At 56.1% G+C, this 27,940-nt stretch overlaps 1 protein-coding gene and 1 pseudogene across 1 annotated transcript in view; one reads left to right on the forward strand and one right to left on the reverse strand.

Moving 5' to 3' along the window:
• LOC137466582 (zinc finger protein 420-like) overlaps positions 1–27,940 on the forward strand; it is an 80,498-nt gene that overhangs the window by 19,572 nt on the left and 32,986 nt on the right. The gene's annotated exons all lie outside the window — the stretch shown is intronic.
• Positions 2–22,123, reverse strand: LOC137466585 (zinc finger protein 420-like; annotated as a pseudogene).

Here is a 27,940-nt window from a genome sequence, read left to right on the forward strand (position 1 = left end):
CTTACTGGTACCTCCGTTGGTGTTGGGTCAAGTTTGAGCTCCTGAAGAAGCTCTTCCCACACTCCCCACACTTGTAGGGCCTCTCCCCAGTGTGGATGCGCCAGTGCAAGGTGAGGTGGGAGTTTCGCCTGAAGCCCTTCCCGCAGTCGGGGCAGCGGAAGGGCCTCTCATCTGTGTGAATCGGCTCATGTAGGAGGAGATCGGAGCTGGTGTGAAACCTCTTCCCTGGGGACACTCGTAGGGCCTCTCCCCGGTGTGGATGCGCTGGTGTGTTCTCAGGGCAGAGCTCCACCCAAAGCCCTTCCCACATTCCAAGCACTCATAGGGCCGTTCCCAAGTATGGACCACCTGGCGCTGGATCAGGGCCGAGCTTCTTCTGAATCTCTTCCCACACTCCCCACAATCGTAGGGCTTTTCCCAAATGTGGATCCTCTGGTGTCGCATCAGTTTGGAGCTGTGGCTGAATCCCTTCCCACACTCCCCACACTCGTAGGGCCGTTCCCCAGTGTGTATTCCCTGGTGCCAGATCAGCTTGGAGCTGAAGCTGAAGCCCTGCCCACATTCCAAGCACTTGTGGGGCTTCTCCCTGCCATGAGGCTTCTCCACCAGCTCTGAGCTCCAGCTGGATCTCTGGTTGCCTTCCTGGCTCAGGGGGGCTCTTTCCACCCACAGCTCCCTGGGCTGGGTTTGCAGCCCCTCCTCCTGCAGGATCTCCGGGGCTTTTCCTCCTCCTCCATCCAGCCACACCCTGAGAATGACAAATCCTGGTTTGGGGAAAAAACAAGAGGAGAGCACCTGGGACTGGAGGTTCCTCCTTGCCCAAGTTCATCTCAAGAAGTCATTGGGAATCTTGTGTCCATAGAAATCTCCACTATATCAAGGTTCGGCCCAAAAAAAAAAAAAAAAAAAAAAAAAAAAATCACCCAGGAGTTCCCTATCTCTGATCTCTCCACTTTTGGCGTTCCAGAGGTTTACTTTCCTTGGGATGATGGGGGTCCAATGGCTCCAAGGGTTCCCCCTTCTCCGGCGTCCTGATTAGGGATAATCCAGGGGCTTTTGGGGGTCCATGGGGTCCCTTCTGCCTTGATGCTCTACTTTGATATCCCAGGGGTCCCAGGGGTCCCTCCTCTCCAGGCTTCCCCCCTTTCCAGCCATCCGGGGGTCCCTCAACTCCAGGATCATCCCTCTCTGCTCTGCCCACTCTGGGGGTCCCAGGGGTTCCCCTCCTCTGCTCCCCCGGAGGTCCCCAGGACCAATGTCCTCCCCCTGGTGACCCTGGGCAATGGCAACGTGGACTCCCAAAAATCCCCCCAAGGGGCTCAGCTCTGGGGTCCTGCAAGATCCAAACCTACACCCACACACACACAGAATGAAAAAACCCTCCCAGGGTTTATTTGGGCCTCCCAGACGATATTTGGGGCTCAATTCCACAATCTGCAAGCTCCAAACACACCCCAATAAAAAAACCCGCTCAGGGACCTCCCAATAGATTTGGGACGAGCTCCCCCTCCCCTCTCACCTGCAGGATGAGCTGGGGGCGATGGTCCCGGGGCCAAGGGTGCTGCAGCCACTGGGGGCACTGGAACCTCCTGTTTCTCCTCCTTTTCCTGCTCCTGCTCCTCCTCTTCCTGCTCCTCCTTTTCCTCTCTCCCTCCTCCTCCTCCTTCCTCATCCCACCTCCTGCCCAGTTCCTGCCTTCTCTATATTTAGAGTGGAGAACCTTGCTTGTTTTTAGAACGAGAACAAAGATCCCAGATGGAACACGGCTTGCTGGTTTTAGCCAGAAGTGTCAGTGACTAAAGGTCATGTTTGCTCTGCTTTGGTGCCGTCCTTGTTCCTCCTCAGTGTTCAGGCTGGGCTATGGGGTGTCCTTGTTTGCTGCATTTTCAGAGCTCCTCCTGGATCCTTTGGGCAACAGGCTGTGCCCTGGGAGGGTTCTTTGTGCTCCTTTGTGACACAGGAGAACCTTCCAGGCGGTTTCTGCGTGAGCTGCTGCTGTGATGTCACAGGAGCACTGCCACGTCCCCGAGGTGTTCCCGTTGCTGTGGCACACGGAGGCCTCAGTGTCCAGAGTGGCTCTGGGCACTGCTCGTTGCCGGAGGATCCTCCTGCCCGAGGCATTCTCAGCAGCCAGCCCAGCCCTGACGGGTGTCCTTCTGTGCTTGCAGGGCTACAGTCTGCAGACGTGTGCAGCGCAGCCAAAATGATCCAGCACGTGGCTGCTGCAGTTTGCACGCTGTACTCTGTGGCGTATGCGGGGTATTTTTTAACCCACTTGGCACGTAAGTCGAGGTTTTCCCTTGGTGCTGTGTCTCTGGGCTTGCTGTGTGCTTGCTGTTCTTCCTCTGGGCCTGAGCTGACTTTGTAACCAAATTGCCATGAAGACACCATTGCTTTGGGAGAGCTCCTGGCAGCAGCTGCAGCTGGAAAAGGGGGTGTCTGCAGCCAGCGGGGCGTGCACAGCATTTGCAATGAGCCCTGGGGGGTTCTGTTCCCTCAAGCGGGGAGTCTGTGGCAGCAGAGCCTGGAACTGCCTGTCCAGCCAAGAGCTGACCCAGCCCAGTATTTTGTGCTGTTCTCTTGCTGTGTGAAGGGACTGTGGCTCCTGGAGGGACGCTGTGAAAGCAAAATGCTCTCTCGGGGTTGCCTTGCTCCGGGGCATTTCCCACCACAGGCAGTTGTTTTCCTGACAGCATCTGGTTCATGTTCCCTCTCCCGTTGCAGGGCACCTAATGAGTGGATCCCGAGCAGCTCCTCCTTTGGTGAGTGGGAAAGGAACCTTTGGTGTTTGGAATTGTGCAGCAAGTTGTGAGCTCGGCATGTGGCAGCCGAGTGCCAGCCTGGGAGGCTGAAGGAAAGTTCCTGCCAGTGTCCTTGCAGCAGCAAAGGGATCCCTGGGAGTTTTCTCCTTTTCTGCTGAAGAGCTTATGAAGAGCTGCAGGTCTGGTTTTGCAGGCAGAGCATTGCTTGCAGGCTCTAGCCATGGTGGAATATGGAATTCCCAACAATAAGGGGCAATGTGGACTTTAGCCCATTGTTAGTTGGAACAGCTCCGAACCCAATTTCTGCTTAGTGCAGCTGGATGTGCAGCTGAGGGTAAATAAGGTGATAAGTGAGGCAGAACTTCCCGTCCCTCACGCTGCCGTCTGTCCACAGGGCACAAAAGCAGCACCAGCACCTCCTCCGGCTCCCTCTGCTTCCAAAGAGGAGGCCAAAGAGGAGGAAGGCAGCAGTGAGCTTCCCACTGTTCCAGGGGACGATGGTGAACGTCCCTCAGTGCCGGGGGATGACAGTGAACTTCCCGCTGCTCTGGGAGACGAGGGCGAACATCCCGCGCTGTGGGAACACAACGGCGAGGCTCCCGCGGTGTGGGACAAGGACAGTGGACATCTCCCGGCGTGGGAGAAGGACAGAGGACATCCTGTGTCTTGGGAAGAGGAGGGTGAACTTCTCCCAGCATGGGAAGTGGACAGTGAACGTCCCCTGGCTTGGAGAGATGATGGCGAACCTGCAGCATTTTGGGAAGAGGACGGAGAAGCTCCCTGTGCTTGGGAAGAGGACACTGAACCTCCCTCGGCTGTGGGATCCTGGGCTGAACATTCTGACAGCAGCACAGCCCTGCAGCCAGAGGGGAGAGGGGAGTGGTGCCTGATGCAGCTGAGTACGTCTGCTCTGTTGCTGTGTGCCAGAGCAGGGTGCTGTGTGTGTGTCTCGGCATCAGCTGCACCCAGTGCTGCTCTGCAGCTGAATGTGCCAGGGTCATTTCTTGTCCTTCCCCAGCTGAGACCAAGGGGCTGACGGCCCCAGGGAGGGGGGCTGCATTCTGGCTCTGCTGCAAGGCGGGGTCTCACTCTGGGAGGGAGCGTCTTCCACGTGGTTTCTTTCAGGGAACACCGTGAGCCTGGCGGAGCCTGCCGAGAAATACCTGGAAGTGGAGCAGATTGGCCAAGGGTAAGTGCACGGCAGTTACTTCTGCACAAGCAGGCCCAGGTGTTGTGCTGGTGCAGGATCAAGTGAGAAGTCAGGAGAGCTCCAAACACCTCCAGACACTGGGGTGCCATCCTGCTGTCCCTCAGTCCTGATCAGAATTGATACCTGTGCTCCGAAGGCACCGTCAAAGGCCCCTGAGGCTGGCAGTGTCCTGCCTGCAGCAAGGAGCAGGACCTGGAAGATCTTCTGTCCCTGGAATTGGATTGCCTAAAAGAGCCACTCACCATCTGGTGACTGTCAGAAAACAGTTCCCAAGGAGATTTCTTTCAAATATTTTGCTTCAAAAAATATCCTCCGGTCAGGATTATCAACCTAATGGTTTAGAAACAGAAACCAGAGATGAACTAATAAGTGCTCTATTCTAGCACAGGTAGTAGAGCCCATACATTCAGTAACAGACACAGAGCTGATGCACTCTGGGGGAAAATGCATCACCTGCCTGATGGCAGGGCCCTTGTGGATCCTGCAGGTCTTAGGCAGGAAATGGAAAAGGATGGAATGCATTCTTTTCCAGTTCTTTGGACACCCATTGCTCACTTCAGGTTGTGAACTAAAGCAGTGCAGCATGGACATTTGGGATTTGCTCCAGCCCAATTCCTTGGTGTTGGGTCTCAGTTTTCTCTGGCACACCTTGCATGGCAGAGGGCTGGTGGCTGCTGCACTGTTGTTGGAAGGGTCGATGCCCCCAGGTGCTTGTGAACGCTGCAGGCAGCAGAGATCTCCTGTCTGGGCCGGCTTTCACTGCCAGGGCCTAAAGCGCTGCTTCTTTCTTCTCTGCTGTTTGGTCTCCAGGGCTTTTGGAACCGTTTCGAAAGGACTCGACAGGGCCACTGCAGGAGAGGTCAGTGTCAACACGCCCAGCACGTCTGGCAGCTCTCCAGGGCTCTCCCCTCTGCTGGGAGCTGTGGCTGCAGCTTTGGGGGCCAGCAGAGCTTTCCTGCACAGGCTGCTCCTCTGCAGGCAGAGCCGTGTCAGCCTGCAGAGCACAGCTGGGACAGACTTGGTCCTTCTGAAGTGCCCAAAGGAATGCAAGGAGGGCAATGGAAGTGTGTGTTTGCTTTGTTGTGCAACCCCAACCAGAGCAGTTGCATCTGAATTCATGACCCAATCCCATAGAACTGCTAAAGGGTTCCCGGCTGTTTTGCTCTGTTTGCACAGAACCAGAATTACCTCCTGCTTGCAAAATGTGTTTGAATAATAATGAGAGTGTTGAGGCCATTTGAGAAGACTGTAGGTGCAGAGAATGTGGTTAGAGCTTGGAGGCTGACAGCTGAGGGGCCATTTCTGCAGAGCCTGCAAGGCCAAATGTCTCTGGCCATGTGTCCTGTAAGCAGCCCCCAGCGAGCAGAGCAATGGGCTGTGGGAATGGCACTTGCTGAGCTCTGGTGTCCCATCCCAAGGCAGTTTGGCACAGCCCGGCTCAGTCGCCCCAAAAAGACTCGCTCCGTGTTTGCTGCGGCCTCCTGCCACAGACTCCTCCAGTTAAAGGTCTGCAATGTCCCTTCAGGTGGCCATAAAGAAAATGAGTCTGAGAGGGCAGAACAGGGAACGAGCTGTGAATGAGCTCCTGCTCCTGCAGGACAAGAAGAACCCCAACATTGTCAGCTCTTTGGACAGGTGAGTGCTTCAGGCCTTATCCCGTGCCCGGGCCCTGCCTTAACCTTTCCTGGCATCCGTAGTCTGTAGCCTGTTTTGAAAATGCCTGACCCAGCCGTATCTTCCCAAAACAACAGCCTGGCAGTTCGCTCCCTCCATGTGCTTTTGTAGCTTTGGTTTGGTTTTTCCTTCAAGCTGACCCTGTTTTCTGTGTCTTACAACAAGTGCTGATAAACCACAGCAGAAATTATTTCCCTTGGCTTCTTCTTCCCAGCCCTTTCCCATTGCTGCAGATGCCAGGAAGACCAGGTTCTTGTTCCCAGAAATGCCTCGTTTGCCCATTTGCCACTGGCCTTGCCTGTTTCTGAAGGGACTTTCTGAAAGGTTTTCTGACCCCTTTTGTCCCAAGTGCTGCCCGGCCTCCTCCCCTGGATAACCCTGGGAGCTGTGTTGCCTTGTTCTGCAGGGAAGGGTGGAACTGATGAGTTCAGAAGCTGAACCAGCTGGGGGCCAGTGTTGTGGTTCCACATTGATCTGGGCCTTTGCTAAACTGCATTTTTCACCTGCTTGCCATCTCAGGCCTCTCCTTTCTCACAGGGGTCTCCTCCTTTAGACTGTGCAGATCCCAAGGGCTGTGCAGCCTGGCAGGAATGTCTCTCCATCGGATTCTGTCCTCATTGACAAGTGACCTGGCAACAAAACTCCACTCCAGGCTTTTCCATGGGGGAATTGAGCACTGCACATTGGTCTCCATGCCACTGCTTTCCTCTTCCAGCTTCCTTGTTGATGGAGATCTCTGGCTGGTGATGGAATACATGGATGGAGGAACTTTGCAGGACGTTGTCAGACAGACACGCATGGCTGAAGGAGAGATGGCAGCCGTCAGTCGGGAGGTGAGGGATCCTGCCTGTGACTGCCATGCCTTGGACACGATGGTCCTTCCCAAAAGGGCGTGAGAGCAGGAGTGGCTCCATGCTCAGGGCTTTGTTTCTCTGTTGTTTTTATGAGCTGGAGAAGAAAGAGCCCCTGCAGTGAACGGCCTGCCAGCAGCACTGCACTTCTACTCTGTTCTTGTTCTCTTTCCTGCTGTTGTGGCACTCTCTGTCTGTTTTGGATTTGATGTGCTGTTCTCAGCTTCGCCTTGAACCGTTTGCCTGGAGCTTGTCTGCACTGCACTCCTGGCCTGTCAGAGCAAAGTCGCTGCTGGCAGAATTCTAAACTGTCCTTTCTTGTGTGATATATTCCGGCCATTGGTTTTTACCCTCGTGTTTCTTGTTCTCTCTCAGTGTCTGCAGGGCCTGCATTTCCTCCATTCGAACCGGGTGATCCACAGAGATCTGAAGAGCTCCAACATCCTTCTGGGAATGGACGGCTCTGTCAAGCTGGGTGGGTGTTCCTGGCCAGGCACGGCGCTCCCGGGGTGCGGCTGTGGGGCTCCTTCCCAGTGACGGCCAGAGCCCCACAAGGGCTGCTGGGGGCACTGCCCGGCCCCTGCTGCCAGCTGAGAGCGGCTGCCCCTGCAGAGAGCTCAGGAGAGGAGCAGGCTGTCAGGGGTGCCTTTGCTCTGGGAATTGCCCTCCCAGAGGGGCAGGAGTTGGGATCTAAAGCTCCAAGGGAATCAGTAAAAGTGACTGCACGAAAGCTGAGGGTTTCTTTAAGGGTCCAGCTCAGTTCCATCTTTCCTTGGCTACAGCCCTGAGGACTTTTCCAGCTGACATCACTGCTGCATTCTCAGACGGAGAGCGGGGAGTCTTTGTGCTTGGTTTCCTCATTCCAGCTGTCTTTGACAGTGTTTGTTTCTGTCCTCAGCTGATTTTGGCCTCAGCGCTCAGCTCAACCCTGAGCAGGACCAGCGCAGCTCCATGGTGGGCACTGCTCACTGGATGGCCCCAGAAGTTGTCACCAGTTCTCCTTACGGCCCCAAGGTGGACATCTGGTCCTTCGGCATTGTGACCATCGAGATGGTGGAAGGAGAACCTCCTTACTTCAAGGAAACGAGGGCCATGGTAAGAGGCCAATTCTCCCGTGGTTGCAGAGGCCTGTGAGCACAGGGTGACTGCTGCACTGAGCAGCAGCTGGAGGTTTCTGCACATGGGGAAGGGAATTCTCAGAGGACTGGAGCCTCAACACAGACACATATTCTGCAGTCTCCAGACACAATTTGCTTTGGGATTTACGTTGTTGCAGTTCTTCTGGCTGTGAGGTTGACCTGAAAATGTGAAGCAAGTGCACCAGCTCTTTACAAAGGCTGAGGCAGCACCAGGGTTTGGGTTTTTTGGTTGGCATAGAAAAATGAGCTGTGAGCAGCATCTCTGCCAGGGAGGAAAGTGCCCCTGGAGCTGGGGCTGGGAAGCCGGGGTCGATGTGAGCACTTGTGGGTGGGAAGGAAGCTGGCAGAGCGCTGAGTTTGCTTTTCCTGCAGGCTCGCGCTCGGATCCGGCAGAACGGGACCCCGCAGCTGCAGGAGCCCAGGCGCCTGTCGGCTCTGCTGCGGGACTTCCTCGAGTGCAGCCTGGAGCCGGACGAGGAGCGGCGCTGGTCTGCCCAGGAGCTGCTGCAGGTGAATGCCAAGCGGCTGCAGGGGAAGCAGCAGCGCCAGGGAGGGGTTTTCTTGTGGGGCCCCCTCCGATGGTCTCCGGTCTCGCTGCTTTCCACACGCAAAGCAAGCAGAATCCTCGCCTGGTTTGGCTTGGCAGGGGCCTTTCGAGGTCATCTGCACCTGGGGCCCCACAGCGAGCAGGGCCATCTTCAAGCAGCTCAGGTGGCTCAGAGCCCTGCCTGACCTGAGCTTGGATGTTTCCAGGGAGGAGGCACCCCCACATCTCTGGGCACCTTCTGTCATTGCTTCCCCACTCTCCTGCTAAAAAAATTCTGTCTCAGATCTCATCTGAGCCTGCTTCCCTCTCCTGAGTTTCAGACCATTTCCCTTTGTCCTGTTGCAACAGAGCCTGTGAGGAAGTTGACTCTGGAAAGTAACGGTTCATTTCTTTCTTTTTTCTCCTTTGGGCAGCACCCATTTTTATCATCAGCCAAGCCTCTCTCCAGCCTGACCCCTCTGATCATCGCAGCAAAGCAACTGAGGCAGCAGCAGAGGAGCTGAAGCACTGGAGGACAGATTTTAGTTACAGTAGTGAGTTAGGACAACTAGTTAGTTATGGTAGTTAGCAGTGCTAGTTAGTTATGGTAGTTAGTAGTGTTAGTTGGTTAAGGTAGTTAGGACAGCCTGTTTGTTATGGCAGTTTTTTGAATAAAAACTCTCTTAAACCTCAACTCCCTTGACGTGTCCCTTCCTTCTCCCTGTGTGACTCAGCTGCCCGGAGCAATGTGAGGGGAGAGCGGGCCCAGCCTCGCCCAGAGCTGAGCCCCAGCAGAGCCCTGGCAGAGCCCAGAGCAGCCTCGGCATCTGCAGAGTCAGCCTGGAAGGAGGCGCTTGGAGCCTTCTCGGCTGCACCCGACTCTTGGTTACAAACTGTGTGTCAGGGCTCACCCCCAGATTGGGGTGGCCCTGAAAGATGGAAAAATCTCTCCTCCAGCCTGTGCCTTCAAAGAAAGAGTCAGTAGTCTTCAGTCCTCCTGTCTCAAGGTAATTTATTGTGTGTTATCTAAAAGATTTTCTTCCTGAGCTGCTGCGGTCCGTTCAGCAGGTCAGACAAAGGCACACACTGACTCCCAGGGGCCTGGTGCCATCTTTTATATCATCCATGACGTGTTGAATGTTTATGGTTTTACCCCAATTCCTATCACCTATATTGAATGGTGACTTTCTACACTAAACCAATCCGTGAGTGCCAACATCGCCATGAACATGGAGGTTAGGAAGGAGAAAGAAGGAGGACAGGGCACGCCCAAGTCCCTTCATCTTAGAACTTCTGACCCCCATGTACAAAACTCAGACCCCTCTGTACAAGGCCTAAAACCCCCCTGTACAGCAGTCAGAAGTTCTGCCTTTCACTTTGTGACTACTTCTACTATAATATCTAAACTTGTGTGATTTCTTGTTCTTCCTGCAATGTGGGTAACTTGTTCCATGGGTCAGATTCAAAGCCACAGGGGTTTCCAGCTGCATGCCAGGGTCTCAAATGCTTCCGACCTGTGCCCGGAACATTCAAGAGTGTCCAAGGGACATTCTGGGTTCTGACAAGAACAGGATAATGAGAAGTCAATGAAGAGCCTTGAATGCAGCTTTCCCCACGCCTCCCTCCTTCCAGCTGCACCTCCTCCCCCGGCAGTGCAGGAGACAGGGAATGGGGCCGTGCTCAGTTCATCCCCCGTGGCTTCTCCCTCTGCCCAGGGACAGGAGTCGTTCCCCTGCTGCAGCCTGCGCTCTCTCCCACCGGAGACTTCTCCAGGAACTTCTCCAACCGGAGTCCATCCCCTGGGGCACAGCCCCCCTCCAAGTGCTGCAGCGTGGGTCACTGTGCCACGGGGTCACTCCTTCCAGGACAGGCTGCTCCAGCGGGGGCCCCTCTGTCCATGGGGTCACAGCCTCCTCTCAGGCATCCCCGTGCTCCAGCCTGGCTCCTCCAGGGGCTGCAGGGGGATCTCTGCATCCCCATGGATCTGCAGGGGGATCTCTGCATCCCCATGGATCTGTAGGGGGATCCCTGCAGCCCCATTGTTATATATGTCATGGAATAATTCATGCTGATGTAAAATAGACATGAAATAAGTTGTGCTTGTACAAAAAGATTCTTGAAGTTTTAAAAGACCACAAGCCGCAGCCGGGTAAAGATTGCAAAACCATTGATGGCAGCAGAGAGAAAGTCCTAATTTACAAATGAAAACTTCGACCAGAACCACCGGAATTTCACAGGAAAATTCAGGAATTTTGACCACAACCGGCAGAACTTTACACGAAGATTCAGGGATTTTGACCAGAACCAGCAGGATTCCGGACTGAACTGAGGGGATTTTGACCAGGACCGGCAGAATTTCGCATGAAAATTCGGGAATTTCGCCCAGACCCGCCCAAATCACGAATCCCGGAGCCGCCCGCAGAGGCGGATCCCAGCCCCTCGCAGCCCTCACCTGCCGCCCAGGTGAGCTCGTGCGGCTCGGCCAAGGTGTTCGCGTGCCACTGCGGGAAGGCATTCTCACACCGCAGCACGCGCGAGCGGCGCAGTGAACGAGCACCTGGACCTGCGGCCCTTCACCTGCGCGCAGGGGCGCCAGCGCTTCAGGATGAAACATCACCTGACGGAGCACATGGAAACCCACACCGGGCTGCGGCCCTACACCTGCAGCACCTGTGAGCGCACCTTCATGTGGAGGGACAGCTTCGTCAGGCACCGGGGCACCTGTGCGGGGACAGCTGGCACACCTGGGCGCAGGTACTGTCACACCTCAGTGACACCTGGCATACCTGAGTAACACCTGAGTGACACCTGAGTGACACCTGGCACACCTGGGCACAGGTGATGTCACACCTGGGCAGGTGCAGGGACAGCTCCGTGTGACACGGGGCCACCTGTGCCAGGTCAGCAGGGACATGGGGGAGGGGCATGGGCAGGGGACAGGTGCGCTGTGACAGCTGTGACAGCTGGGAACAGGCGATGTCACACCTGGGCAGGTGATGTCACACCTGGGTGCCACCATAAGAGGACATAAGTGCCACCAGGTCCCTGACACCTCCCCTGTCCCCTCACCAGCTGTCCCCACCACCCAAGCTGCTGGAGGCGAAGGTCGTCGTGGTGGCCACCCTGGGCAAGCTGCTGGCCACCCTGAGAGAACTGATGGCCACCGTGGCCAGGCCGAACAGGACGTGCTGCTGGCTGCATCCCCAGAGTTCCTGCGGGTGGCTGTGGGAAACTTGATCTTTCACCTCCAGGACGCCCTGCGCCACTACCGTGTCCCCTCCCTGGGCCACTGCCCTGTCCCCTCTCTGGGCTGGACCCTGGCCAAACTCGGGGGCACCCCAGGGACCACCTGGGCCTGTGTGAGAGCCCTGACCACCGCCTGGCAGCGTGGGCTGGACAGGCTCATGGACAGCAGGGCCCAGGTGGCCAAGGATGCCACCAAGCTCTGCGATGCCTGCAGGGATGCGGCCATCAGGAGGGGAAAGCCGGTGGATGCGGCCATCAGGAGGGAGCAGCGGCTGGAGCTGTACCTGTGGCTGCTGGGGGACTTGGTGGCTGCATGTGACGAAGCCACTGCATTCCCCCAGGAGCTGCAGCGCCGGATTGGGGACATCGAGTTAGCCCTTGAGGGGACAACAAAGGTGTCCCCTGATTTCCCTGCGGCCTTGGTGGCCACGGTGGCCAAGGCCGAGCAGCTGTGGGAGGCCAGTGCCCGACTGACCACACGTCACCTGCTGGGGACACTTGGGGACATCAACAGCCTCTTCTTCTGTCCCTCTCCTGGCCACAGTGGCCACACGGTGGCCGAGCGGTGCCAAAGAGCCACCAAGACATCCCGAGGCTGCTGTGGACAGAGCAACATCACCACTGGGCTGCCATGGGGCCGGGGTCACCTCTGCAGAGACTCGGGGACATTCTGAGGACACTTTGGGAGTACTTGGGGACACTTTGGGAAGGCGTGTGGCGACGCTGGTGGGGGTGGGGGTGTGAACGAGCCTCCCCTCAGTGCCTTGCAGGAGACCCAGCTGTGATTTGGGGGCCGGGGGGGCCACCCGGGCAGCCCCTGCGGCTGAGCACTGACCCTGCCCCGGGGGGCACTGGGACCCCCCAAAAACCACACCCGCACCCCCTTCAGTGCCCCCACCCTCCCTCGAGCACTGACCCCCCCTCACCGGGCACTGGGACGAGTGGAGACCCCACCTCTCAGTTTTCTGGTGGTCGAGATGACCCTGAGACTGTGAAAAGTCCTTTTCTCCCAGCCTGCTCTGCCAAAGAAGGAGTCGAGATGCGTAGCTTTGCTTCTCAAGGTCGTTTATTTTCTCTTATCCATAACATGCTTTGTCCGCTCTGTCTGGCAGGTCGGTCTGTGGCAGCCTCCCTGCCCTCAGGGCGGTGTTTGCCTTTTACACTAAAAAGTACCTGTACTGTGTTTACAATAACGTGCCAACACCTATTATTCATGTTGCACACTGTGACTCTACCTTCAACCAAGAGAAAAGTGTCACCACCACAGCAAGACATGGAGGGCAAGAAGAAGGAGAAGAAGGTCAGGACACGCCCAAATCCCTCCAGCTTGTCCCATTGAACCCTTTATTTTAAAACACTAAAATTCTACTTTTTCGCCCTGTGTTAATTCACTTACCACCCTACTCAAACCCTTGTGGCTTGTAATTCCTCATACAATGTTGACAATTTTCTCCAGGGGCTAAAACCAAAGCCACAGGCGTTCTTGACACCGTGCCAAGGTCTCCGAGCCCCCTGCCAGGGGCTCGAGCCATCCAGGGCAGCCAGAGGGATGTCCTGGATTCCGACACTTCCAGTCACCGAGCACCGGGACCCCCCGTGCACTGCCTCACCCCGTTAGATGACCCCCCCAAAAGGCTGGGACCCCTCCTGATCCATGAGCCCCCCCCAGTGCAACAGGACCCCCCACTCACCGCCCCTCCCCCATCCATGGGAACCCTCCCAAATCACAGCAGCACAAGGAGAAGAAGCCAACACCATCCCCTCAGCCAACGGGGATCACCAGGACCACGGATCACCAGGGCTCTGCCCAACAGGGGTCACTGGGGATCATCCAGCCCGGATCCTCCCATGGGGGATGGAGCTGGAGCAGCCCACAAAGCTCTTCCCTCACTCCAAGCTCTTCCCTCACTCAGGGCACTCCCAGGGCTTCCCTCACTGGTGCCTCCGTTGGTGTCTGGTCAAGTGAGAGCTCTGTGAGAAGCTCTTCCCACACTCCCCACACTCGTAGGGCCTCTCCCCGCTGTGGATGCGCCAGTGCACGGTGAGGCTGAAGTTGTGCTTGAAGCCCTTCCCGCAGTCAGGGCAGCGGAAGGGCCTCTCATCTGTGTGAATCCGCTCATGTAAAAGGAGAGTGGAGCTGGTCTGAAACCTCTTCCCACACTGGGGACACTCGTAGGGCCTCTCCCCAGCGTGGATGCGCTGGTGTGTTCTCAGGGAAGAGCTCTGCCCAAAGCCCTTCCCACATTCCAAGCAGGTGTAGGGCCATTCAGTAGTGTGGATCACCTGGTGCCGCATCAGCTCAGAGCAGTCTCTGAAGCTCTTCCCACATTCCAAACATTCATAGGGTCGTTCCCCAGTGTGGATCCTCTGGTGCCGCATCAGCTCAGAGCTGTCTCTGAAGCTCTTCCCACATTCCAAGCACGCATAGGGCCGTTCCCCAGTGTGGATCCTCTGGTGCCGGGTCAGGCGGGAGCTGCAACTGAATCGCTTCCCACATTCCAAGCAGGTGTAGGGACGTTCCCCAGTGTGGATCCTCTGGTGCTGGATCAGGTGGGAGCTCCGCCTGAATCCCTTCCCACACTCCCCACACTCGTAGGGCCGTTCCCCAGTGTGGATTCTCTGGTGCCGGAGCAGGTGGGAGCTCCGGCCGAAACCCTGCCCACATTCCAAGCACTTGTGCGGCTTCTCCCTGCCATGAGGCATCTCCACCAGCTCCGTGCTCCGGCTGGATCTCTGGCCGCCTTCCTGGCTCAGGGGGGCTCTTTCCTCCCTGCAGCTCCCTAGGCTGGGTTTGCAGCCCCTCCTCCTGCAGGATCTCTGGGGCTTTTCCTCCTCCGCCATCCAGCCACACTCTGGAATGAAAAAACCTGGTTTGAGGAGAAAACAAGAGGAAAGCACCTTGGACTGGAGGTTCCTCCCTGCCCAAGTTCATCTAAAGAAGTCATTGGGAATCTTGTGTCTGTAAGAACCTCCAAAACACCAAGATTCACCCTAGAAATCCTGCAAACATAAAGACACAGATCAAAAACACCCCACACATCACAAGTCAGCAAAAACCTCCTCCAAAAGATAAAGATTCAGCTGCCACATAAAACCAAAGCACCAACATTTAGCCCAAGCAAGCTCAGAAACACCAAGATTCACCCCGTGAAAATCCTGGATCCCCCTCCACAGTCACCTGCTGCATGTGGGGGGAGCAGCGCTCCTGGGGCTGGGGGGAGGCTGCAGACACAGGGAGGGGTGGAACCTTGTGCTGCTTCCTGTTTCTGCTCCTCCTCCTCCTGTGACTCTGCTCTTCCTCACACTCCTCTTCCTCCTGCTATTCCTCCTTCTCCTGCACAATCCCACCTTCTCCTGCCAGGTCCATCCTTTGACCATTTTGTTCCTCAACCCTGCTTCTCCTTCCCTTCTCCTCCTGCCCCCAGGCCCAGCACCCACTGCCGGCTCCCTCTTCCCCCCAAACCCACAGCATCCCAGCGCAGGGGCAGGGATGGAGCTGGGGCAGGTCGGGCTGGGGCAGCGCTGGGCTCTCGGCCGCTTCCACCCGCACTCGGTCCCCGCTGCAGCCGCTCCCGCCAGGACAGCGCGGGGGGGCCCGGCCTTGGCGCTGCCCCACTCCCACCTCCCCAAATTCCCCTCGCGGGGGCAATGGGGCCGAGGGGGGGGCGCAGGTGGAGTCCAGGTGGGGAACACTCGGAGCTGCAGGTTGTACATGGAAGAATCAGGATTTTCTATTAAGCATTTGCTTTGGGTCGCTGGAGAAAGGAAAGACTTTGCACAAAGCTCAGCAGCTCTCAGAGGATGAGCACCCACAGGCAGTGAGCGGGGCTGCAGGAGTGGCAGAAGAAGGCCCTGGAGCACTTGGGCACAAAGGCACAGCAGCTGAATGCAACAAGGGATGAGCAAAAGGCCAAGCTGAAGGCAAAGGCCGTGGCACAGCTCCTACAGCCCCTCAGGGATCAACCCCAGGGCCCAAGGGGGCCCCAGCACCCAGGGGACAAGATCGGCCACAAGCACCTGGCAGAGGCATTGCCCTCCTGGCCAGGGGAGAGCCCACCCAAACAGCCCCTGGGAAGGAGTCAGGGCTGTAATCCAAGATGCCATGGGTACGGCTTTTGCCGTTGGCTTTGGCAAGAAGAAGAGCCAGACCCAGGGCAGATATTCAATTCTCTCCCTTGCAATTGATCTTGGGAATTCCTTACCCTGGTAATTCTCCACCCAGTGCAGGGTGGGGATAAGGGATGTACATTTAAAGCAGTCTGTGGCCAGAGTCCTGTCTCTTGTGAAATCTCTCCCACAGGAAGCTGGGCTGGCACAGAGCCTGCCTTGGCACTTTGCCGTTCCCAACATCCAAGCAGGACATCGGGCCCTGCCTAAGGAGGCCAAAGCAGCACCACTGGTGGCCAAGTGGCGTGGCCCATGCCAAGTGTCCCTGAGGCCAGAAACAGCCCCCAGCACAGCTGAGCACGGGGGACCCCTCAGCCTGGGCTCCAGGGCTCTGAAGCCCCGGAGATTTGCACTTCCCGCCTGCAGCAGGAGCATGGGAGGCCCCCACGGAGCCTGCACTGAAGGCAGCGCAGCAGCAGCCAGGGCTCCACAGCGGGGCAAGCCCCTGGGCCTGCCCACACATCCTCTGCTCAAATCCTCTGCCTGGGCACCCTCCTTGGGCATCTCCAGCCACCGGGGCCAATCCTTGCTGCCACTGCTTCAGCTTCAGTGCTTTCTGGGCCTGCACTGCCACAGCTGCTGGCGAAGACAACGGCACAATTCCACTCTGGGTCTCAGCCACACTCACACACTGCCCTGCCTGGGATTGCACTGATGGAAAATACACCAGGTCATAGACTTGAACATTTCTAACATTTTCTCTACTCAGCCTTGGTTTGCCTTGGCCTCGGGGAAAGAAATGGTAAAGGTTTTTTTAAGGGATGTTCCACCACTCAGTGGAGATGAGTTTAACATCTCAACACACTGGGAATGGCCCAAAAGATTCCCACAAAGATAACACCCAGCAGCAAACAGCAACCAACACCTACCCCAGACACTGCCCCCGGCAGAGCTGGAGACACCTGCTCTGGAAAAGGCTGAGAAGGAAATCCAGCAGTTCCGACCTGATGAACAGCAGAAGCCAAGAAATCCGGGTCCAACAGGAACCCAAACACTAAAAACTGCACAACTTGAAACGACAGAACATTAAACCAATGGATTTAGATTGGTTCAGACTATATCAAGTTTGGGAACGATCCAGTCAAACCCACGTGTCATGGAACGATTTTCTCTGCTCACCTGGGCTATGTGGGGATGGAATGATTTCTGCTGCACATCCTGGCCAGAATCAAGGAATGCCTTGACTCTAACACTAAACATATTGGTGGAGTTTTGTTTTTTTTTTTCTTGCACTTTCACTGCAAGGTTTATAGCAGTGGAGTATTTTTTGTAATAATCCTTCTTCTATATTGCCGGTTAGGTTTGGGTCAGGGATGAGAGAATGAGTGTTTACTCCGAGGAGAAGAGGAAAAAACTTAATAGCCTTGGAAATTTTTGTGTATGTTTGTGCGAGAGATACCAAAATTTTGGTCTGGGTTTTTCGACGTTCACCTTTAGGCTGCAATTTGGAAAACGAGAAGAGATTTAAAGTTGGCCCTTTCACTCATAAACACTAAATAGACGATTTGAAAGAAAAAATAAAAAAAGCAGCAGGTATTGGGGGGGGGGCCATGTGAGGCTGCTGAAGGCTGCTCTGGAAGAGAAGCTGCATTCCCGGCAGCCAGCAGAGGAGCTTTAGAAATGCAAATTAACACTGCTGGGGCAAAGTGGGGACAATGGACCTGCCTCTTCTTGCCTGGGGCAGGAATTGGGCTGATTCCCTCTGCCCCTCACCCCAAGCTCTGCCTGCCTGCACAGATGGAATCTGCACAGCTGAAGGCAGAGCCCATGGTGAGGATCTCTGACTCTGCCACAGAAATGGGTGAAGCTGCAAAGGGAAACAGCAAATGGAGAATGCTGTGAAAACTTCACTAAAATAAGGGGGGATCACCCCTGTGCCCACTCCAACATGTGCTGGCACTCTCCATGCTATACAGGGAGTATCAGAGCACTGGGGTTTTTGCTATAACAAGTTCTGGGAAATCAGTTGGAATTCAAGTATTTGATGATGTAATTAGACAAAAGCAGTCAATTGATGCAGCCCCGGCTGGAGGGAGCAACCAAAAATGGGGAAAAGATGAACGGCCACCAGAACAAATCCTACAACATCATGGACCAGCCCCTGGGAACCCGAACCAATTCATATCAGGAGACACAGAACCCATTTATCATTTCAATGCCATCATTAGATTACAAGCTGTCCTCAAAATAAGAACTAACCAGACACCTCCAGCTCCTGACCTTCCTGCCGACCCATCCACTGAAATGAGGAACACAACATTTCACCAGGGGATGGGATCAGGTTATCTTTTCCCAGAAAAAGGAGGAGTTTGTGGGAAACTAAATGACTCCAACTGCTGTTGGCAAAGAGACGACAAAGGAAAAGCAGTGAAAAAAGATAACACAGGAAATAGGAGAGCAGTTTATGTATTGGTCCAAACATGGAAAGGATGGGAATGGGACACGGTTTTGTGGCTCCCTGGCACACCATGGGTTAAACGAATGCTGCTTCTCCTCTTCTGTGCTACAGCAACTCTCATCTTTTTACCATGCTCCACACCTTGGGAGTGCAGCTCATCCAGCAGCTGAGCCAGGGGATGCAGGTGGCAGCCAGGCCTCCTGATCCAGAAACGGCTACAAAAGGACAGGGAATGAGGGCACCGAGAATAATCCCAAAACCAAAGAGGACCCGGGAAGAACAAAACAGAGTCAATGAGTGAATCTGCCTGGAGATAGGGCCAGCGACTTGGAGATGAGGAAATAACGGGAGAAACCATCTGTTCCAATAAATGTTACAAATGGACCCAGACAGCTGCTCAAAGTCCCGCTAAACTCCTCAACTTCCCGAAGGACAAAGACCAAACAGAGCCATGAATATCGGCTGTCATCCACAAGGAGGGGTGCATATGAACGAGGACAGGCAGCAGGCGGATCGGGAAGTCTGAACCTTCCAAGTCCCTCAGCCAGTGGGCAAAGGCAGAGGGAGATGCGGCCGGGAAAATGAGCAGCCAAAGGAGGCAGCGTGCTACAACAAGGGCAGAGAGCGCATGGCAAATGCCCCACGGCCTCTCCCTCTGCTCAGCAATCGAGTCACTTTGACAGGACTCCTCGGTCTCCTCTGGCCACAGAAACCTCCGGCGACGGGAATTTCCCCGCACGGTCCCGGCCACGGGGCAGCCACCTCTGTCCCAGCCACAGCAACCGGGACGAGCCAGCGCTGCTCCGGCAGCGGCTCCTGCCCAGGCAGCGGCGGGAAGGAGACCGCGGGCAGCCGCTCCCGCAGCGCCCTCAGCCCAGGGCCGGCACGGGCCGGACACGGCACCGCCAAGCCGCCGGAGCCCCCTGCCGCCCCCTCCGCCCGCAGCGAGCCCCGAGCCCCCGCAGAACCCGGCGCGGCTCCCACCTGCGCCGGGGCCGCCTCCGAGCTCCGCCAATGCCGCCTCCCCGCGCTCCGGCCGCTGCCGCCGCTCCCGGGCCCGCACAGACGCTCCGCCAATGGCGCCGCTGCCGAGCCAGGGCCGCCCTCAGGCCGCCAGCGGGGCCGTGCTTCGCCCCGCTCTCACCAATCAGCGCGCCAGAACCGCGACTGACGGCAGCAGCGGCCAATGGCAGCGAGGGGCGGGCTCTGCACACGGCACAGCCTCGCCCCGCGCTCTCAGGGCCCCCCGGGCTGTGGGAGGGCAAAGCCGGAGATGAGGAACAGCCCTGGAACGGGCCCGGGCCCGGGCCGGCATCGATCTGCAGCACCAACAAACTGCTCCGCACCTCCCGACACGGCTTTCCCGGCCCTGCGCCTTCGCCTTCGCTGGCTCCGGCTCTGCGGGAAGCCCAGCAGCCCCACTTCTCCTGCCCCCTAATTCGGAGCATCAGCGCATCGCTTTGATTTCCCCCAAAAAGGGAAAACCGCCCCAAAGCCCTGTGGGGGAGTGGGGGAGGGGAGAGATTTCTGGCACAAAACTCCAAAAGCTCCGAGCAGGACAATGAGAAGTCAATGAAGAGCCTTGAATGCAGCTTTCCCCACGCCTCCCTCCTTCCAGCTGCTCCTCTTCCTCCTCCTTCATCCCTGCCCTGCCCTTCCCTCCCTCCTCCTCCTTTAACAGGAGCAGCGACACCCTCGGTGCCCCGTTCCCGCAGCCCTGGCAGCGCGCGGAACGAGCGGGTATGGAGCCGGGACAGGTCGGGATAAGCTTGGATCAAACTGGGAGATACTGGAATCCTGCAGGGAGTGAGAGAAAGTTACCAGGCTCATACTGTAACGAACTGGGCTCGTACTGGGAGAAGCCACTGCCGGCCCCGGGACCACCCAAAAACACCTCCCGGGGACCCCCCGATGTCCCCCGAGGGCCAGCTGCGGCTCGGCTTTGGAGCCCTGCCAGCTCCAAACATCCCCCCCAAAAAACCCCAACCCAGGCACCCCCCGGGATATTTGGGCCGAGCTCCCCCTGCCCGGGCACCTGCGGGATGGGGGGCGATGCTCCCGGGGCTGCGGCGACTTCTGGCAGCGCCAGGGCCCCGCGATTCCTTCTCTCCTCTCCTCCGGCCGCTCCCGGCTGCCGCTGCGCCTCTTCCTCCCTCCCTCCTCCTCCTCCCCCGTTCCCGAAGGCCGAACCGTGAGGGGAAAGGGGCGGGGAAAGGGCGGGAACCGTGAGGGGAAAGAGGCGGGGAAAGGGCGGGAACTGTGAGGGGAAAGGGGCGGGGCAAAGTGCGGGTACCATATGGGGAAAGGGGCGGGGCCAGGCCAAGGGCGGGAACTGTGAGGGGAAAGGGGCGGGGAAAGGGCGGGAACCGTGAGGGGAAAGGGCGGGAACCGTGAGGGCAAAGGGCGGGAACCGTGAGGGGAAAGGGGCGGGGCCAGGCTAAGGGCGGGAACCGTGAGGGGAAAGGGGCGGGGAAAGGGCGGGAACCGTGAGGTGAAGGGGTGGGGCCAAGGGCGGGAACCGTGAGGGAAAAGGGGCGGGGCCAGGCCAAGGGCGGGAACCGTGAGGGGAAAGGGGCGGGGCCAGGCTAAGGGCGGGAATCGTGAGGGGAAGGGGGCGGGGCCAGGCCAAGGGCGGGAACTGTGAGGGGACACTCTGTGAGGCGGCGCTCTGCAGACAGAACTGCCACGGACTGAAAATGAACGGTAAAGAAATCAGTAAGTCTGAAAGTTTTATTTGCTATCAAATACATCCCAGCCACCCATCCCCACACAGTCCCCATGTCACCGCTCCAAACTGGGATCCCACTTCTCCTAATCTCCTCTCAACCCCATCTCACTCTGGAGGTTGTGGAATCGAGTGAGTTTTGGGTGGGATTGAGATTTTTGAGGTGGGAACAAGCAAATTGAGGTGGGATTGAGCCTTTATGGGTTAAAATTCAGTGGTTTTCAGTGGCATGTGAGTGGTTTTGAGGGGAAAGATCGATGCCTCTTGGCTTTCGGAGTGCAGTTAAATTGAGAAGAGAAAAAAATTAAGGTCAATAGGAAAGGAGAAGCAGCCGGGTGTGTTCCCAATGTTGATCACAGGGAATGTGGGTCACCAGGGCTGTGCCCAATGTGGGTCCTCCAGTGGGGGATGGAGTTTAGCTCTCCTCACATTGGGGCACTCGCAGCGCTTCCATTACCGGTGGCTCCGTTGGTGTTTGGTCAAGGTAGAGCTGCTGGGGAAGCTCTTCCCACACTGGGGACACTCGTAGGGCCCCTCCCCGGTGTGGATGCGCTGGTGTCTGATGAGGTGGGACTTCTGCCTGAATCCCTTCCCGCAGTCAGGGCAGCAGAAGGGCCTCTCCTCTGTGTGAACCAGATAGTGCGTGAGGAGATGGGAGCTGGTCTGAAACCTCTTCCCACACTTGGAACACTCGTAGAGCCTCTTCCCAGTGTGGATCCTCTGGTGCTTGATCAGGCTGTAGCTCTGGCTGAAGCTCTTCCCACACTTGGAACACTCGTAGGGCCTCTTCCCAGTGTGGATCCTCTGGTACACGTTCAGGCTGGAGCTCTGTCTGAAGCTCTTCCCACACTCCCCACACTCGTAGGGCCTCTCCCCAGTGTGGATCCTCTGGTGCTTCATCAGGTGTGAGCTCCGCCTGAAGCTCTTCCCACACTTCCTACACTCGTAGGGCCTCTCCCCACTGTGGATCCTCTGGTGCCTGATCAGGTTTGAGCTCCTCCTGAAGTTCTTCCCACACTCTGAGCACGTGTGGGGCTTCTCCCCATCATGGAGCTGCTCATGGACCACCAGCTCCGAGCTCTGTCTCGATCTCCGGCTGCCTCCCTGGCCCAGGGTGGGTCTTTCCTCCTCAGATCCCCGCGATCTGCGTTTGCAGCCTGTCCTCGTGCGGCATCTCCAGGGCTTTTCCTTCCCGCTGGGTTCCTGCGTCGTGGAGCCGCTCAAATCAGCCTCTTCCACGAGGTTCTGCTGCAGGGATTTGTCCTCCCTGCTCTCCATCCTCAGCTCCTGCTCTGGGGGAGCAAAGACAAGGACAGGGTCTTCCTCTTCCTCGCCGCCTCCCAGGGGCTGGGAATGGGAAATCCTGGTCTGGGGAAAACAAGGGATGAGCACCTTGAGTCTGAAGGTCCCTCTGCCCGAGTCCATCTCTAGAAGTCCCTGGCCACCTGGGCTCCATAAAAACCTCCCAAACACCAAGATTCAGCCCTGAAAAAGCCTCCCAGGAGTTCCCCGTCCCTGCTCCCTCCCCTTTGCTGTTTGGGGCTCCCCCCTGTCCCAGCTGCTGGGGGTCACGCTTGGATTGGGGGTCCCCCTTCTCCTCGCTGCCCGCCCTCCCCAGGCTGCTGGGAGTCCCAGCAATCCCAAAAGCTCCCCCCTCTTGGCTCTCCCCATTTAGGGCTGCCGGGGCTTTTTGGGCTCCCGGGCTCCCTTCTCCCCTTCCTCTCTGCTTGGGGCTGCAGGGGCTCCAAGGAGTCCCCCCTGCCCCTCTCCAGGCTCTTGAGGGTCCCGCCGATGGCAGCGCTCCCCCCTCTCTGGGCTCCCCACTTTGGGCTCCTGGGGGACACAGGGCTCTGCTCCTCCAGGCTGCCTCTGCCGGCAGCTGCCACCGGGACCCCCAATGTCCCCTTCATCCCTGCCCTTCCCTCCCTCCTCTTCTCCCCCCCTCCTCCTCTTCCCTAACCCCGCCTGATTCTCCTCTTCCTTCCCCCCTTCTCCTTCTCCCTAACCCCCCCTCGCCTTCTCCTCCTTCATCTCTCCTCTTCCATCGCTCCTCCTCCTCCTCCTGTGTGCTATCCTCTCCTCCCTGTCCTCCTTCATCCCTCCCCTTCCATCCCTCCTCCTCCTCCTCTTCCCCCTCCCTTTTCCCATCTCCTTCTGTTTCCAGCCCTACTCGCTCTCCTTCTTCACCCCTCCTCTTCCATGCGATCCCAGTTTGTACTGGGATTTGTATGCTCCGTGTCTGTAGGATCCCATTCCATATCATCTCAGTCCTGTTTATCCCAGTCTCTATGGTCCTGATCCATGTGGTCCCAGTCTGTGCAGTCCCACTCTGTGCAGTCCCAGTCTGTAGGATCCCAGTCCATGTTATCCCAGTCTGGGTGGTCCCACTCCATAGGATTGCATTCCACAGGGTCCCAGTCCCTGTTTTATCCCAGTCCATAGGATCCCAGTTCCATATAATCCCAGTCCAGTTTATCCCAGTCCATAGGATTCAGGTCCATAGGATCCCAGTCCGGGCTATCCCAGTCCAGATTATCCCAGTTCATAGGATCCCAGTCTGGGCTATCCCAGTCCAGTTTATCCCAGTCCATAGGGTCCCAGGCCCTATTCGATCCCATTCCCTGTTTTATCCCAGTTCCATATAACCCCAGTCCAGTTTATCCCGGTCCATAGGATTCCAGTCCATATTTGATCCCATTCCCTGTTTTATCCCAGTTCCATATAATCCCAGTCCAGTTTATCCCAGTCCAGTTTATCCCATTCCATAGGATCCCCGTCCCTATTTGATCCCATTCCCTGTTTTATCCCAGTTCCATATAATCTCTCCAGTCTCTCAGGCATCATGGGGAACTGGGATAACTGGGGAGCACGGGATAATGGGGAAACTGGGAAAATGGGGGAGAAACTGGGGTAACTGGGAGAGTGGGATAATGGGGAACTGGGATAATGGGGGAGAAACTGGGATAACTGGGAGAGTGGGATAATGGGGAACTGGGATAATTGGGGGAACTGGGATAACTGGGATAATGGGGAACTGGGATAATGGGGGGAACTGAGATAATGGGAGTACTGGGATAACTGGGGAACTGGGACAATGGGGAATTGGGATAATGGGGGGAACTGGGATAATGGGGAACTGGGATAATGGGAGTACTGGGATAAATGGGAGAGTGGGTTAGGTAAACTGGGATAACTGGGATAATGGGGAACTGGGATAATGGGAGTACTGAGATAACTGGGAGAGTGGGATAATGGGGAACTGGGATAACTGGGATAATGGGATAACTGGGAGAGTGGGATAATGGGGAACTGGGATAACTGGGATAATGGGAGTACTGGGATAACTGGGAGAGAGGGATAATGTGGGACTGGGATAACTGGGATAATGGGGAACTGGGATAACTGGGAGAGTGGGATAATGGGGAACTGGGATAAGGGGGAACTGGGATGATGGGAGTACTGGGATGTCACCTGAGGACACAAGGAAAAACGACGCACCACAGCTTTGGTCACCATGAAGAGACTAATTTATTTTTTCTGACTCCAATCATTTATAGTTCTCAAAAGGTGCCAGTGGATTGGAAGGTGAACGTGCCACCTCTCCAACGACACTGGACAAACTACCAGTGTATCAAATTTCTCCACCTCTATGAAAGAATGCAAAACAAGAGGTTGTTTACAGAAAGTTGCTTGAGAAAGTTCTCTACAAGAATGTAAATTCAGAAGGCTTTAGAAAATCCTAAGAAATCAGGGCGACATCTCACCCTTCTCAGTTTAAAAAAAGAAAATGGAAAAAGAAAAATGAACAGTGTTCAGTGTCCATTCATGGAGGAATCATCAGAGTGATCACTCGTGTTGTCTGCATCCGAGTCATCACTCAGCGATTCACCCACTTGATGCCTTTCAGGTTGGTCACGGTTTCCATGTTGCCCGTCGGCCGGATTCTGTCTCTGTGGTCGCAGGTCAGGGCGAACACACTTTGAAGGTACCCATCGTGCCCCAGTATCTGTGGACACACAAGCATACCCGCGCCCCGAAGCGATAAGGTCATAAGGACCTTCCCACTGTTTGGTGACTAAATTCCGCACTCGAACCTTTGCTCGAGGCTGATGTGCCTCGTCTGCAGCCTGCAATGAAAAATGATGGTTCAAAATGACAGGGTTATTTGAGTTCTGTTGCACTGTAAGATGATTGATGGTGTACAATGCTTTTTCCAACCGACTGTGCGGGGTTTCACCCTGCATTCCCCTTTTCTGTTTTTGAAGAACCCGCTTCAGGGTACCATGAGCGCGTTCTACAATAGCTTGACCAGTTGGAGAATGAGGGATACCAAACTTGTGTGACCCACCCCACAGCTGCAGGAACTGCCGCACCTTTTGCGATGCGCAAGCAGGACCATTGTCGGTTTTCACAGCAGAAGGTACCCCCAGGACGGCAAAAGCCTGCCGCCAGTGGGCAATGACATCGCGGGCTTTCTCTCCAGTGTGAGCAGAAGCCCACATTGCAGAAGAGAACGTGTCCACCGTGACATGCACATACTTAAGCCGGCCAAACTCGGCAATCTGGGTGACATCAGTCTGCCAAAGCTCCAAAGCCCTAAGGCCTCTGGGGTTTACCCCTGCTGGTAAAGGTGGAGCAAGCACATGGCAGTCGTCACAGGACTCGACAATGTCCCGAGCCTCCATTGGCGTCAGCTGAAACTGCTTCTGCAAGGTATGTGCGTTCTGATGGAAAAACCCGTGCGATGCCTTGGCCTGCGCGAGTGTGCTGAGGTGCTACCCATGCCAGGTTAGCCAACCTGTCAGCCCTCACGTTACCTTCTGCCACAAATCCTGGCAAGTTGGTGTGACTCCTCACATGCAAAACATAAAATGGATGAACCCGGGCCTGAATGGCACACCACAATGTCTTCAGTAAATGAAACAAGGCAGGATTACTGACCTCCTTCAACACTGAATGACCCAATCGCTGTGCAATGTCAGCCACATAGGCGGAATCCGTGACCAAATTGAAAGGTCCCTGGGAAAATCTCTCAAATGCCGTAACAGCAGCCCTTAATTCAACCAATTGGGCTGATCCATCCTGATGACCTCCCAGAACCTGCCATTCAGATCCATCCTGCCAGGTAGCAATGGCCTTTCCAGTCTTCCCCGAGCCATCAGTAAAGACGGTGGGCCCTTGCACGGGTTCCTGACTATTTTTGGGCCGCAAAGAAATTTGCGTGGATTTCGCCACCTGCAGTAGCTTGTGGCTGGGCAGATGATAATTGATCTGCCCTGAAAAGTTTACCAGAGCACATTGCAGGGATACGCTATGTGCAAGGCTCCAGTCAAAATCCTCCCGGGATACCAGGAGTATGATCTTTGCGGGATCTGCGCCCATCAATTGCAAACACCGTTGCCGGCATTTGATTATTAAGCGAGCAAGCAACTCAGCCAATTCAGTTGCTGTCTTCTGCGGCCGATGGGGCAGGAAAACCCATTCCAAGATGTGCAAAGGATCAGACCATTTGTCACTCCACTGGCCAATGATACCTGTGGGATGCGAATCTGGATAACGAATTCAGTGACATCAACGGAGAAATCAATGCGATAAACTTGGCGGGCAGAAACAGCCTGCTGAGCCTCCTCCAGCACCCGACATGCCTCAGGGGTCAACGTGCGAGGCGACTTTAGATCAGAGTCTCCTTTCAACAAATCATACAGAGGAGACAGCTGTGCGTCGGTTAGTCCCAGGTATGGACGTAACCAAGTGATGACACCCATCAACTTCTGGGCATCCTTCAGTGTCTTCACTGAATGCACAAATTGCACCTCCTGGTGTTGGATTGTCCGTTCCAGAATTTTGACCCCCAAATACTTCCAAGGAGGTTGTCGCTGAACCTTTTCTGGAGCCACCTGCAGTCCATGCTCATGCAAAGCATCGAGCAACCGAGGCTGAATCCTCAGCAGCTCATCCTGGGTAGAAGCAGCCACCAAAATGTCGTCCATATAATGATACAGACGTGCACCAGGAAACTGCTTGCGAACTCCAGACAAGGCACGAGCCACATACCATTGACATATGGCAGGGGAATTACGCATCCCCTGGGGCAAGACCCTCCATTGATATCGCTGTGCGGGCTCAGCATTGTCGATTGCTGGCACCGAAAAGGCAAATTTTGGTCTGTCATTGGGATGCAAAGGAATTGTAAAGAAACAATCCTTCAAATCCACGATGAAGATTGGCCAATCTGCAGGAAGCATGGTAGGCGATGGCATGCCTACCTGCAAAGTTCCCATACTTTCCATCACGGCATTGACCTTTCGGAGGTCTTGTAACAACCTCCATTTCCCAGATTTCTTCTTGATGCAGAAAACGAGTGTTCCAGGGACTGGTAGAAGGCTCCAGATGACCCTGGTCCAACTGCTCCTGCATCAAATCCCGAAGGGCGCTCAATTTATTGTAAGGGAGGGGCCACTGGTTCTCCCAAACAGGTGTGTCCACCAGCCACCGTATAGGAGGCGTGGGACACTCTGCGCCCTTCTTCGCAGTGGCCCCCATCAAAAACCCGTCCCGATGCGCACCCCCCATGCAGACAGAACATCCCTTCCCCAGAGGTTAGCAGGAGTAGAAGTAACATGTGGCCTAACCCAGGCCGTCTGTCCCTCTGGGTTTGTGATCAGCACAGACCGCTGGCTCACGTAACATCGTGCCGTCCCCCCCAGTCCTGCGACGGATGTCTCCACGGGACTCAGAGGCCAGTCCGGAGGCCAGGTGGCAAGGGAGAGAACTGTGACGTCAGCGCCACTATTGAGAAGCCCGCGGAGGTGAATCTCCGATGGGGTTGCACCGGGGATGGACAGAGTACATGACATCTCGGGACGGTCTTTGGTCAGGACAGCGGTCCAGTGAATTTGAGGCGGCCCAGTAGACCCAAAACTGCTGACTCCACACGACCGGCCAGCTGTCCTGCGAATAGAAGACTTAAAAGGTACAAGTTGAACAAGCCGTGTCCCTTTCGGGATCGTGACTGGGGGGGTGGGTGTGGAAACCATTGCACAAATCTGCCCTGTGAAGTCCGCATCAATGAGACCCAGGTGCACAATGATGCCCTGAAGGGTGGCACTAGACCTTCCCATAAGGAAAGCACTCATGCCTTCACCCAAAGGACCAAAAGCATCCAGAGGAACCTTGTGTATTTGACTAGATTCTAACACAACTGTTGCTGCTGTGCAGACATCCACACCTGCTGATCCACGG

Source organism: Anomalospiza imberbis, unplaced genomic scaffold (assembly GCF_031753505.1).
Source record: "Anomalospiza imberbis isolate Cuckoo-Finch-1a 21T00152 unplaced genomic scaffold, ASM3175350v1 scaffold_308, whole genome shotgun sequence".
NCBI classification, from domain to species: Eukaryota; Metazoa; Chordata; class Aves; order Passeriformes; family Viduidae; genus Anomalospiza; species Anomalospiza imberbis.